Raw genomic sequence first — 13,963 nt, forward strand, 5'->3', positions numbered from 1 at the left:
GGCATTGAATCTATAAATTACCTTGGGCAGTATGGCCATTTACACGATATTGATTCTTCCTCCCATGAACATGGAATGTTCTTCCATTTGTTTGTATCCTCTTTTATTTCATTGAGCAGGGGTTTGTAGTTCTCCTTGAAGAGGTCCTTCACATCCCTTGTAAGTTGGATTCCTGGTATTTTATTCTCTTTGAAGCAATTGTGAATGGGAGTTCACTCATGATTTGGCTCTCTGTCTGTGATTGGTGTACAAGAATGCTTGTGATTTTTGTACATTGATTTTGTATCCTGAGACTTTGCTGAAGTTGCTGATCAGCTTAAGGAGATTTTAGGCTGAGACAGTGGGGTTTTCTAGATATACAATCATGTCATCTGCAAACAGGGACAATTTGACTTCCTCTTTTCCTAATTGAATACACTTTATTTCCTTCTCCTGCCTGATTGCCCTGGCCAGAACTTCCAGCACTATGTTGAATAGGAGTGGTGAGAGAGGACATCCCTGACTTGTGCCAGTTTTCAAAGAAAATGCTTCCAGTTTTTGCCCATTCAGTATGATATTGGCTGTGGGTTTGTCATAGATAGTTCTTATTATTTTGAGATACGTCCCATCAATACCTAATTTATTGAGAGTTTTTAGCATGAAGGTTGTTGAATTTTGTCAAAGGCCTTTTCTGCATCTATTGAGATAATCATGTGGTTTTTGTCTTTGGTTCTGTTATATGCTGGATTACATTTATTGATTTGCGTATGTTGAACCAGCCTTGCATCCCAGGGATGAAGCCCACTTGATCGTGGTGTATAAGCTTTTTGATGTGCTGCTGGATTTGGTTTGCCAGTATTTTATTGAGGATTTTTGCATCAATGTTCATCAAGGATATTGGTCTGAAATTCTCTTTTTTGGTTATGTCTCTGCCAGGCTTTGGTATCAGGACGATGCTGGCCTCATAAAATGTGTTAGGGAGGATTCTCTCTTTTTCTATCTATTGGAATCGTTTCGGAAGGAATGGTACCAGTTCCTCCTTGTACCTCTGGTAGAATTCGGCTGTGAATCCATCAGGTCTTGGACTCTTTTTGGTTGGTAAGCTGTTGATTATTGCCACAATTTCAGAGCCTGTTATTGGTCTATTCAGAGATTCAACTTCTTCCTGGTTTAGTTTTGGGAGGGTGTATTTGTCGAGGAATTTATCCATTTCTTCTAGATTTTCTCGTTTATTTGCGTAGAGGTGTTTGTAGTATTCTCTGATGGTAGATTGTATTTCTGTGGGATCGGTGGTGTTATCCCCTTTTTCATTTTTTATTGCATCTATTTGATTCTTCTCTCTTTTCTTCTTTATTAGTCATGTTAGTGGTCTATCAATTTTGTTGATCCTTTCAAAAAACCAGCTCCTGGATTCATTAATTATTTGAAGGGTTTTTTGTGTCTCTATTTCCTTCAGTTCTGCTCTGATTTTAGTTGTTTCTAGCCTTCTGCTAGCTTTTGAATGTGTTTGCCCTTGCTTTTCTAGTTCTTTTAATTGTGATGTTAGGGTGTCAATTTTGGATCTTTCCTGCTTTCTCTTGTGGGCATTTAGTGCTATAAATTTCCCTCTACACACTGCTTTGAATGTGTCCCAGAGATTCTGGTATGTTGTGTCTTTGTTCTTGTTGGTTTCAAAGAACATCTTTATTTCTGCCTTCATTTCATTACGTACCCAGTAGTCATTCAGGAGCAAGTTGTTCAGTTTCCATGTAGTTGAGCAGTTTTGAGTGAGTTTCTGAATCCTGAGTTCTAGTTTGATTGCACTGTGATCTGAGAGACAGTTTGTTATAATTTCTGTTCTTTTACATTTGCTGAGGAGAGCTTTACTTCCAACTATGTGGTCAATTTTGGAATAGGTGTGGTGTGGTGCTGAAAAAAATGTATATTCTGTTGATTTGGGGTGGAGAGTTCTGTAGATGTCTGTTAGGTCCGCTTGGTGCAGAGCTGAGTTCGATTCCTGGGTATCCTTGTTAACTTTCTGTCTCGTTCGTCTGTCTAATGTTGACAGTGTGGTGTTAAAATCTCCCATTATTATTGTGTGGGAGTTTAAGTCCCTTTGTAGGTCACTGAGGACTTGCTTTATGAATCTGGGTGCTCCTGTGTTGGCTGCATATATATTTAGGATAGTTAGCTCTTCTTGTTGAATTGATCCCTTTACCATTATGTAATGGCCTTCTTTGTCTCTTTTGATCTTTGTTGGTTTAAAGTCTATTTTATCAGAGACTAGGATTGCAACCCCTGCCTTTTTTTGTTTTCCATTTGCTTGATAGATCTTCCTCCATCCCTTTATTTTGAGTCTGTGTGTGTCTCCGCATGTGAGATGGGTTTCCTGAATACAGCACACTGATGGGTCTTGACTCCTTATCCAGTTTGCCAGTCTGGGTCTTTTATTTGGAGCATTTAGCCCATTTACATTTAAAGTTAATATTGTTATGTGTGAATTTGATCCTGTCATTATGATGTTAGTTGGTTAATTTGCTCGTTAGTTGATGCAGTTTCTTCCTGGCCTCGATGGTCTTTACCATTTGGCATGTTTTTGCAGTGGCTGGTACCGGTTGTTCCTTTCCATGTTTAGTGCTTCCTTCAGGAGCTCTTTTAGGGCAGGCCTGGTGGTGACAAAATCTCTCAGCATTTGCTTGTCTGTAAAGTATTTTATTTCTCCTTCACTTACGAAGCTTAGTTTGGCTGGATATGAAATTCTGGGTTGAAAATTCTTTTCTTTAAGAATGTTGAATATTGGTCCCCACTCTCTTCTGGCTTGTAGAGTTTCTGCCGAGAGATCAGCTGTTAGTCTGATGGGCTTCCCTTTGTGGGTAACCCGACCTTTCTCTCTGGCCGCCCTTAACATTTTTTCCTTCATTTCAACTTTGGTGAATCTGACAATTATGTGTCTTGGAGTTGCTCTTCTCGAGGAGTATCTTTGTGACGTTCTCTGTATTTCCTGAATCTGAATGTTGGCCTGCCTTGCTAGATTGGGGAAGTTCTCCTGGATGATATCTTGCAGAGTGTTTTCCAACTTGGTTCCATTCTCCCTGTCACTTTCAGGTACACCAATCAGACGTAAGTTTGGTCTTTTCACATAGTCCCATATTTCGTGGAGGCTTTGTTCATTTCTTTTTATTCTTTTTTCTCTAAACTTCCCTTCTTGCTTCATTTCATTCATTTCATCTTCCATCACTGATACCCTTTCTTCCAGTTGATCGCATCGGCTACCGAGGCTTCTGCAATCTTCATGTATTTCTCGAAACTTGGCTTTCAGCTCCATCAGCTCCTTTAAGCCCTTCTCTTTATTGGTTATTCTAGTTATCCATTCGTCTAATTTTTTTTCAAAGCTTTTAACTTCTTTGCCATTGTTTTGAATTTCCTCCCATAGCTCGGAGTAGTTTGATCGTCTGAAGCCTTCTTCTCTCAACTCGTCAAAGTCATTCTCCGTCCAGCTTTGTTCCGTTGCTGGTGAGGAACTGCGTTCCTTTGGAGGAGAAAAGGTGCTCTGCTTTTTAGACTTTCCAGTTTTTCTGCTCTGTTTTTGCCCCATCTTCGTGGTTTTATCTACTTTTGGTCTTTGATGATGGTGATGTACAGATGGGTTTTTGGTGTGGATGTCCTTTCTGTTTGTTAGTTTTCCTTCTACCAGACAGGACCCTCAGCTGCAGGTCTGTTGGAGTTTGCTAGAGGTCCACTCCAGACCCTGTTTGGCTGGGTGTCAGCAGCGGTGGCTGCAGAACAGCGGATTTTCGTGAGACCACAAATTCAGCTGTCTGATAGTTCCTCTGGAAGTTTTGTCTCAGAGGAGTACCTGGCCGAGTGAGGTGTCAGTCTGTCGCTACTGGGGGGTGCCTCCCATTTAGGCTGCTAGGGGGTCAGGGACCCACTTTAGGAAGCAGTCTGCCTGTTCTCAGATCCCCAGCTGCGTGCTGGGAGAACCACTGCTCTCTTCAAAGCTGTCAGACAGGGACATTTAAGTCTGCAGAGGTTCCTGCTGACTCTTTGTTTGTCTGTGCCCTGCCCCCAGAGGTGGAACCTACAGAGGCAGGCAGGCCTCCTTGAGCTGTGGTGGGCTCCACCCAGTTCGAGCTTCCTGGCTGCTTTGTTTACCTAAGCAAGCCTGGGCAATGGCAGGCGCCCCTCCCCCAGCCTCGCTGCCGCCTTGCAGTTTGATCTCAGACTGCTGTGCTAGCAATCAGTGAGACTCCGTGGGCATAGGACCCTCAGAGCCAGGTGTGGGACACAATCTCCTGGTGTGCCGTTTTCCAAGCCCGTTGGAAAAGCGCAGTATTAGGGTGGGACTGACCCGATTTTCCAGGTGCCGTCTGTTACCCCTTTCTTTGACTAGGAAAGGGAACTCCCTGACCCCTTGCGCTTCCCGAGTGAGGCAATGCCTTGCCCTGCTTCGGCTCGTGCACAGTGCGCTGCACCGACTGTCCTGCACCCACTGTTTGGCACTCCCTAGTGAGATGAACCCGGTACCTCAAACGGAAATGCAGAAATCACCCGTCTTCTGTGTCGCTCATGCTGGGAGCTGTAGACTGGAGCTGTTCCTATTCGGCCATCTTGGCTCCACCTGTACATAAAGTTTTAAAAAATATTTTGGAATATTACCTTAATTTAAATTCTTAGAGGAACTACTGGCTCCACAGACAGGAATAAATTTAGTGTCATAATCCATATTCCCAAATTGCTTTGTAAACAAGGCAGTTTGAAATTGAAACAAAATAATGTATCACATTGTGACTACAGTTAAGAATATTGTATTGCATGTTTAAAATTTGCTAGGAGGGCAGATCTTACATGTTCTTACCACATACACACACTAAGGTACTGTGTGAGGTGATGCTATGTTAATTAGCTTGATTATGGTGATTATTTCACAAAAATATATGTATATTAAAACATCAAGTTGTACACCTTAACTATATACAATTTTTATTTGTCAATTTTATCTCAATAAGGCAGGGGTGGGGAAGGAGAGTAAACTAAAAACGTTTTAAAATAAATAAATAAATAGAGACAAAATAAAAGATCATATGTTATTTTCCCATTGGCATGAGTTAAGGACACTGCTGCTTGGGAATAACCTACACATGGTAGGATAAAAAAGTCAGGGCTTGTCTGATTTATCTCCATTCTACTTGTCTTCAGTCCCTTCAGGGTTATAATTTAAAGGTCAGGTTTTGAAAAATGCATTGGACGAAGGATTGGCAAACCCAGGTTCTAGTCCCATCCTTGCATTTGTCTGCTCGGAAATCTTGAGAAATCACGCAATTGTTCTGAAACAGTTTCTCAAACTGTAAAATAAAGATGTTGGAAAAGAAGAAAAAAAACTGGAATGAAAATGTGTTTTTATCCGCTAGAAGCAGTACTGGAGAGCGCTCTTTTCAAAATAGCATTGTCATGAAATGCAATCTTTGCTAATTGTTTTGTTTAGTATTTATTTTGAGGTTAAACAGTGAGATGGCTATTTTGTGCTCAGCTTTCCTTAGCATGAATTTGTGGTATGTAGGAGGCGATTGTCTAGCCAGGGACTTTATTTCCCAGCCTACCTTGCATCCTGATGCGGCCACATGATGAACTGTTGCTGATGGCAAGTAAGTAGGAGAGATGCGTGTCACCTCCGGGCCAGGTTTTCTCAAGAAGCAAGGGTGACTTCACTTTCTCTCGCTCCTCTGCCAGCTAGATAGAGGGGGCTTTGAGGCTCTTGGCATAACAGAGCCAAAGTTAGAAAGAACCTGAGCCTCTACCACCACACACAGGCAGGCCACCTGACAATTCATAACAGCTGAATTGATTGGACTTCTTTATGAGCATAATAAAATAAACTTTTATTATATTAACCCACTATAAATTAATATTGGTATTCATTTATTATATTAATAATAGCTAGCATTGTCCTTTTCGATATAGTAATCCACATAAGATTATCAGATAAGGAAGGCAGCAAGCTCTCCTCTTTTAAATTTAACTGTAGAAACCATATATATGTTGCAATGAACATTAATGATTTAATTTATTGCTTAAAAATTAAGAATAAAATACTTGCATAACACCAATCAGCACATTTTTATCCATCCATCTACCCGCCCAGCCATCATTTAGCAAATATTCACTGGGGGTCACTTATGTGCGAGGCATTGTGTTGCTCTCTATAAATTCCAAAATCATTTAGCCACTGTCTACCACCCTACCTAGAATCAATGGTAGTCTTCTCCAAACAGATTTATCAGGAGCCTTTTTTCTGGGAAGGAGGTAAGATTTCAAAATTATTCATGCACTTTTCTACCTGCTACATGAGGGTGAGAGAGAGGATGGCAATTACACATAAAGACAGTGTGTGGGAAGGGGATTCCACTGGCAGCAACGAACCAGGACATTATCAGGGTGGTCCATGGAATCTTTGAGCCAAGAGAATTCAGAAAACGTCATTAGAAAGTGAGTCAAGATTGACAGATGTGTGGAAAATTAGGTGAGAAGTGAGTCATTGCATCTCTCCTGTAAATGTATGAGCAGATCCTTGAATGCTTCTGCTGTGGTTTGAATTTGTCTCCACAAAAACTCATGTGGAAATTTGAACCCCAGTATGATGGTGTTGGGAGGTGCAGCCTTGGAGTGGTTTGGGTTATGGGGGCAGATCCCTCATGAATGGCTTGGTGCTGTTCTTGCAGTAGTGAGTGAGTTCTCACTCTCTAAAGACTGGATCAGTTCTCATGGAAATTTTCCCACCAAAGTGGATTGTTATAAAGTCAAGAGGTAGCCTTTGGGTTTGGCCTCTTCACACATTCTGTTCTTCCTTTGACCTTCTTCACCATGTTATGATGCAGCACCAGATGCCAGGGCTCTGTGCTTGAACTTCCCGGCCTGCAGAACCATGAACTAAATTAACCTCTTTTCTTTATAAATTTCCCAGTCTCAGGTATTCTGTTATATAAATGCAAACAGACCAAAATAGCTCCTTGACAGACAAGATAGAATTGGATGATTGCCCCTGGTTTTTAACAAGGAGCAATCATCAAATAAGGTAAGTTTAGAACAGTATTTTTTTTCTGTTCTTACTTTCTGCTTTTGAGCTGTGTCTTAGATAAATAGAGGCCTGCCAGATAAATTATTTCTGGATAAATGAGAGACTGTTTTCTTATTTTACATTTGGGAAATTAGAGTCATGGAAATAGGTGGTTTTGCTTTTTTTAGGTACATCTGTTTTCCCACTGCTGACATAACTTCTAAATTTCAGATCTTTTTCTTTGGTAAACTACACCATGAAATTGATGAAAATGGCTTTATCAATAGTTTCAGATACTGTCTGCAAAATAAAGAGGTAAACTCTGTTCCTTTGATCTTTAGGCATTATTTTCCTTCGGAGGAAATATATGTTTGTCATAGGGCTGCTTATTCCCTGGACTCTTAGAAGGAAGGCACATTGTCATGGCTACAGCTGCAGAACAGCTGCTTCTTTTTTATTTGTTTTTAGAGGAGGACAACACATTTAGTTTTATTTCTATCAAATCACAACACTTTCTTTTCCAACTGCTACGAAGTGCATCTACAATATTCTATTACAGATCCACTTTAAAAAGGTTTCCTGTGATATTACAGCAAGCCTCTTTTTTCAACAGGAATAATCCCAAATTCTTCCTCAAATAAAACTAAAAACTCCATTCCAGTAAATGGTAAATACATAAAAATTACAGTAAGACAGACACTTAAAAGGACAGCCAAGAAGACTTCCAACAGTTTGTTAGAAAGAATGTAGACATATAAACAAATCCCCACTGTCATGAACATAAATTGAGGTTACGCACATGTATGTTTGAGATTGCACCAGTGCACTCCAGCCTGGGTGACAGAGTGAGACTCTGCCTTAAAAACAAAACAAAACAAAACAAAAAACCCACAAAAAAACAAAAAGGAAACAAAAACGCACCCCAAAGTGATGTTGGTATTACACAGATCTCAAAACCCAGAGAAGCTTGATAGCTCTTCATTCCCTAGTACATCACTGATGACTCATTCTCATGAGTTTGCAACTGATCTGAAATGCTCCCAGAGGTCTCTGGGATACTAGGAGTAAATAGCTTGAGGTTTCAGTAGAACTAGAAATAACTTTTCTTCTTCTTCTTCTTCTTCTTCTTCTTCTTCTTCTTCTTCTTCTTCTTCTTCTTCTTCTTCTTCTTCTTCCTCTTCTTCTTCCTCTTCTTCCTCTTCCTCTTCTTCTTCTTCCTTCTTCTTCTTTCTTCTTCCTTCTTCCTTCTTTCTTCTTCTTCCTTCTTTCTTCTTCTTCTTCTTTCTTCTTCTTTCTTGAGACAGAGTCTTGCTCTGTCACCCAGGCTGGAGTACAGTGCTGAGATCTTGACTCACTGCATCCTCTGCCTCCTGGGTTCAAGCGATTCTCCTGCATTAGCCTCCCAAGTGGCGGGGATTACAGGCACCTGCCACCACTCCTGGCTAATTTTTGTATTTTTAGTACAGACAGGGTTTCTATGTTTCTACTAAAAGAGAGACATAGAAATGTCTCCACTCTGTGTCTCTACTACATAGAGACTATGTTGGCCAGGCTGGTCTCAAACTCCTCACCTCACGTGATCTGCCTGTCTCGGCCTCTCAAAGTGCTGGCATTACAGGCCTGAGCCACTGTGCCCGGCCATATTTTTTAAATAAGTAAAACACACTTTAAAGAATGCGAAATCAAAATAGTCCTTCAGGGCAAAATTTTAAGCAGATACTTAATTGGCCTGATATTTGAGTTTGTGTTCTGAGTCATTTTGGCCTTGAAGGGGGAGAGAAGAGAAATGTAATGGTAGAGGGCGCCTTTATCGTCTGTCTTTCCACCTACCTACACACACACGTGTATGTTTGTACATATCTAAATGTTATTCTCACAATTCTGCAAAGCAGCTGGCTCCATTTTACAGAGGAATATTTTAAGAAACATACCCTAGGCTGGGTGCAGTGGCTCATGCCTATAATCCCAACACTTTGGAAGGCTGAGGCAGGTAGGTCGCTTGAGGCCAGGAATTTGAGACCAGCCTGGCCAACATGGTGAAACTCTGTCTCTCCTAAAAATACAAAAATTAGCTGGGCATGGTGGTGCGTGCCTATAATTCCAGCTACCTGGGAGGCTGAGGCACAAGAATTGCTTGAGCCCAGGAGGCAGAAGTTGCAGTGAGCCCAGATTGCACCACTGCACTCCAGCCTGGGTGACAGAGTGAGATTCTGTCTCAAAATACACACACACACACAAAAGAAAACAAAAACATACCCCAAAGTGATGTTGGTATTACACAGATCTGAAAACCCAGAGAAGTTTGATGCTCTTTATTCCCTAGTACATCGCTGATGACTCATTGTCATGAGTTTGAAACTGATCTCAAATGCTCCCAGAGCTCTCTGGGATACCAGGAGAGAATATCCTGAGATATTTTTTAGGGAGCTAGTCAAACCCCTGCTCAGAAACAGAGTTGGACAGTTTTGACAATGGCAGATCACAGGTCAAAGCTCCCAAATTTATATCTCCTGTCAAGATACTCCTGCTGCCATTGCTAGATTTGCATTTCTATTACACGGTGACCAAATGTACTCTTAATTTTTTCCTGGTAACCAGAACTTGCTGGTGGGCATGTATCCTTGGTACGAGTCACTATCACCTCTGGTTATAGCAGTGGAGCAAAGTGGTAGTGGCAAAATTCCTAGGATTTTGGCCTGAGCAAAAGGGTGGATAGAGGTAAATGACAGGTGGGGAATGCGGGGAGAGGAGCAGGGAGAGTTTAGGCAAAAGAGCTAGCACGTCATGCTAGCACTACATGTGGGAGTATGGCACTTTCAAGGTAATAAGTGAGCTCTGAAGAAACACCTCACTCTAGGACGTAGTATGTGGGCAACTGAGGAGGTTTAAGAACCAAGTTCAAAAGAGGCCTCCAGAGATTCATCTAGAGAACCAAGCACTATGGGATTCCCACATCTAAAAATGTTGCCTTCATCCATCCATTCATTCAGTAAACATTTAGCAGTCTAGGACTAGCATGGTTTGAGGAGGGATGCCCTGGATTTGGAGACCTTAACATGTAACTAGAGAAAACACTGGCATCCTGGACTGTGGTGGGAACTACCTCCCAACAGGTAACTCCCTGCCAGAGTCAGCAAACTAACATCTGTCTTTTGCTCTGTCGCTCAGGGTGGAGTGCAGTGATGCAATCTTGGCTCAGTGCAACCTCTGCCTCCCAGGTTCAAGTGATTCTCCTGCCTCAGCCTCCTGAGTGGCTGGGACTACAGGCGCCCACCATCACACCCGGCTAATTTTTGTATTTTTTTGCAGAGATGGAGTTTCACCATGTTGGCCAGGCTGGTCTCAAACTCCTGATTTAAGGTGATCCATCCGCCTCAACCTCCCAAAGTGCTGGGATCACAGGTGTGAGGGAATCACATTTTATACTCCCTTCAAAATACAAGTGTGTGAAGGAACCAGTGTTTTAATCCAAGAGTGTAAGAACGATTTCAAACAAATGGCACCCTTTACAAATCAACAAGAAACTACATAAATTTAAAACTTTATTTTGTGGACAATTCCCATTTACTGTCTTTGTTTTTAGAAAATGGTTAGCTATGGATGGCTGGGCGTGGTGGCTCACGCCTGTAATCCCAGCACTTTGGGAGGCCAAGATGGATGTATCACCTGAGGTCAGGAGTTGAAGACCAGCCTGGCCAAGGTGGTGAAACTCCATCTCTACTAAAAATACAAAATTAGCCAGGTGTGGTGGTCCATGCCTGTAATTCCAGCTACTCCGGAGGCCAAGGCAGGAGAATCGCCTAGAACCTGGGAAGATGGAGGTTGCAGTGAGTCGAGATTGTGCCACTGCACTCCAGCCTGGGTGACCAAGACTCTGTCTCAAAAAACAAACAAACAAAAAAAACCGGTTAGCCTCTTTTATGTTTATTTCATTCATGTTTATAAACTTCAACTTGGGCATAATACAGGCATTTGTTTTGTCTTTTCCCCACTTGCTCATATTACAAATGACACAGTCTTCCTCCATTGTCCTTTGTGGCGGGTGCAGTTAGATGTCCCCGCTCTGGCATGAGCAGGCCAGGGTTCAAATGCTGCCTTTGTTGCATACCAACTGCAGCTCTGGCATGTAAGATGGTAAAAAACAAACAAAACCGCCACCTGCAGAGGACCGTTGTTAGGATTAATGAGATAGTGTCAGTTTAAGTGCCCCATAACTGGTAGTTGCCGTTTCTGAGTTTATCAGGAAACCCCTTATCACGAACAATTTGTCTCCTTAATCTTTTTTCTTCCTTTCCTGCTTCAATATATCATATGCCTCTGGCAAACCCATACTCCTGGCGGGCTAGGCGGTTGGATCTTGGCCCCTTCTCTAAGGCTTTTCTTGCAGGTTCCCCCTGCCTATTTATGGGTGGTATAAAAGTTATTGCGGTTTTTGCCGTTAAAAAAAAAAAAAAATCGCAAAACCGCAATTCCTTTTGCACCAACCTAATAGATGCTCCAGGCCGAGCTGGGAGGTGTTGGGTTGCACACAGGGAGAGGAGGACAGGCTGGCCTGAAGGTCCAGAGCGCCGGCCCGGCAGGGTCAACCCAGCCAGCGGTCACGAAGGGAGGTGGAGTTGGGGGAGGCGACACAGGGCAGGAAGGGGGGAGGACAAACGGGGTGCACGTGGGGACCGTGGCGATGACACGGAAGGGATAGCCGGTTAGAATCTAGGCCCACTTAGGCGATGAAGGGCAGGTGAAGAAATCCCGTTCCATCTTCCTGTAGTTCTTCCCTTGGGGAGCCCGCATCCTATCCTGCTGTGGACCGAGGCTGCTCCTGGAAGGCCCGCAATCGAGTTGAGGCTTCCGAGCCTCCCAGAAGGGACTCCGAGGTGTGCACAGCGGACTCCGCGGTTCCCACGCGCCCCCTAGGTTGGGTGGGCGAGCTGGGCGCCAGCGTGCGGAGAACGGAGGAGGGGTCCGCCATGTAGCTGTTGGAAACGCGGGTGGCCGTGGGGCCCAGCTTGCCGGGCTCCTGGATCCACGTCCAGGTCCACGTCCCGTTTCTAAGGGCCTGGCTGCGTTCCTGCGGTCACGATCGGGGTCTTTGCTTTCTCCCATCCCCTCCTGGAGAAAGAACGCAGCTTTTAACACGTTCTCCTCGGTTGGGCACCTTTCTTGGGAAAGCTCCGCCTACAATTGCCCTTGTACCTGCCCTCTCCTCTCTCCCTTTCCTTTCCTGAAGTGACTGCCCGTCTCTTGCACCTTGGTGTGAATGCCTGGAGATCTTGGCGCTGCAGCAGCATCGGAGATTGGATCCAGCCCATGGAGAGGTCCCCAGAGTCCATTTGTCCGTCCCCAGGGCAGCCTCGGAAGAGCAAGGGGGAGGAGCTGACTTAGCTGGCTGATCTTTGTGGCTTAGACAAAATTCAGAGTTTATTTGTCCTTCTGACCATGCTCTCAGATCAGATGGACAAGATTAGCCTTACACTTAGGAGCGTTCTGGTGCAAGACTAGTGACTTTTTTTTTTCCTTCCTTCCTTCCTTCCTTCCTTCCTTCCTTCCTTCCTTTCTTCCTTCCTTCCTTCCTTCCTTCTGTTTTTCCTTTCTTCCTCCCGCCCTCCCTCCGTCCCTCCCTCTGTCCCTCCCTTTCTTCCTTCCCTTTCTTTCTGTCTTCTTTTTTTTCTTTTTTTTGGACAGGGTCTTACTCTGTTGCTCAGGCTGGAGTGCAATGGCACCATCATAACTCACTGCAGCCTCGACCTCGTGGGCTCAGTTGATCCTCTCACCTCAGCCTCCCAAGTAGCTGGGATTACAGGTCCACAAAACCACGCCTGGCTAATTAAATTTTTTTTTTTTTTTTTAGAGACAGGGTCTCACTATGTTGCCCAGGCTGGTCTCAAACTCCTGATATCAAGCTGTCCTCTCTCCTTGGCTTCCCAAGATGCTAGAATTCCCAGCCATGACTTTTTCTTTTCTTTTTTTTTCCTTCTTTTTTAACCTGAAGCTCTATCCCTTGTCAGTAAAGCCAGCAGCTAATGTTTCCTGTCTCACTGTGTGGAGCAAATCTGCCACCCTGCTGTCATAGCTCTATTGTGAGGATCTGTTATACCAGCACCTGTTAACTTGCTAGGCATTTGGAGAAGCTAGGTAAATGTTGTGTGAATGAATAAATGAATGAACCCAGCCAAGTATGTCCCATGAGCCAAGTACAAGAAGAGTGGACTCTTGTACTACTTACACTCTCCTTCATCATTAAGAAAGGTGCATTTTTCTAACCAAGGCATAAACTCCAAGAGTGGATACAACAGACAGATCAGCCACTTGTTAAGAGAAATGGAAGTTAAATGATTCATAATCTTTTGATTTCAATCTGCTGTCCCACCGTTATCAGGTGTGTGGCCATTTAAAGAAAATGAAGTTGGGGCCAGGCACGGTGGCTCAGGCCTGTGATCTCAGCACTTTGGGAGGTTGAGGCATGCGGATCACTTGAGGTCAGGAGTTTGAGACAAGCCTGGCGATTATGGTGAAACCCTGTCTCTACTAAAAATACAAAAATTAACCGGGCCAGGTGGTACGCACCTGTGGTCCCAGTTACTCGGAGAGGCTGAGGTGGGACAATTGAGGTGGGACAATTGCTTGAACCTGAGGTGGAGGTTACAGTGAGCTGAGATTGTACCACGACATTCTAGCCTGGGCAACACAGTGAGACTCCATCCCCCACCACCCCACCCCACCCACACACACACACAAAAAAAAAAGAAGAAGAAAAAGAAATGAAATTGGATTCTTTAATTGGAGGACAAGGGTTTAGATAATCCGCAGCATGGACTTTGAGATGGCTTATGTTTGGGGGATTTTCTTTCATACATTTAGTCTCCTAATTATGTGCTCAGGCTAATTTTTAACATAAGTATTGAGTAATTTTTAGTTGAGACTAAGTTGAAAGAAAACCTAGCCCCTATGCAC

The sequence above is a fragment of the Hylobates moloch genome, unplaced genomic scaffold (assembly GCF_009828535.3).
Source record: "Hylobates moloch isolate HMO894 unplaced genomic scaffold, HMol_V3 SCAFFOLD_3, whole genome shotgun sequence".
Classification (NCBI taxonomy): domain Eukaryota; kingdom Metazoa; phylum Chordata; class Mammalia; order Primates; family Hylobatidae; genus Hylobates; species Hylobates moloch.